We start from the raw sequence: 804 nt of genomic DNA on the forward strand, positions 1-804 counted from the left end.
TTTTATTGAATTTAGATTAAAGGGAAGAAAAGAAATAAAAAAAGATGGAAAAAGGGGGGTTCGGTTGGTGCTGGTTCAGCAGTGAAGAAGAAGAAGAAGGGTATGGTTCAGTGGGCTTAAGGCCTTGGTGGAGATGAAGGAGGGGGGAACTAGGAGAAGAAGAAAAGGTACTACCGGGTAGTGGTTGTAGCAGCAGGGAAGAAGAAAAGAAAAGAAGAAGAATTGCAGCAGCAGGGAAGAAGAAAAGAAAAGAAGAAGAAGAAGAAAGGTGCGGCTACAGATTCGGTTGCAGCAGCAGGGAAGGAGAAGAGAAAAAGAAGAAGAAGAAGAAGAAGAAGAAGAAGAAGAAGAAGAAGAAGAAAGGAGGAGAAAGGTGCGGCTACAAGTTCGGTTTCAGCAGCAGGGAAAGGAGGAGAAGTTGAGTTCAGTGGCTGCCGGTTAGTGGTAGCAGCAGGGAAGAAAAAAAAAGAAAAAGGAAGAAGAAGAAGAGAACTGCAGCAGAAGGGAAAAAGAAAAGAAGAAGAAGAAGATGGTGGAATTCGGTTTCAGCAAAGGAAGAAAAGAAAGAAAAGAAGAGGAAGAAGAAGAAGAAGAGAAGGAGGAGAAGTTGAGTTTGGTAGCTGCCGGTTAGTGGCTGCAGCAGCAGGGAAGAAAAAGAAGAAGAAGAAGAAGATGGTGGAATTCGGTTTCAACAAAGGAAGAAAAGAAAGAAAAGAAGAGGAAGAAGAAGAATAAGGAGTAGTTGCAGGTTTCAGTTGCAGCAGCAGGGAAGAAGAAGAGAAAAAGAAAAAGAAGAAGAAGAAG

The sequence above is a fragment of the Macadamia integrifolia genome, chromosome 7 (assembly GCF_013358625.1).
Source record: "Macadamia integrifolia cultivar HAES 741 chromosome 7, SCU_Mint_v3, whole genome shotgun sequence".
Taxonomy (NCBI): domain Eukaryota; kingdom Viridiplantae; phylum Streptophyta; class Magnoliopsida; order Proteales; family Proteaceae; genus Macadamia; species Macadamia integrifolia.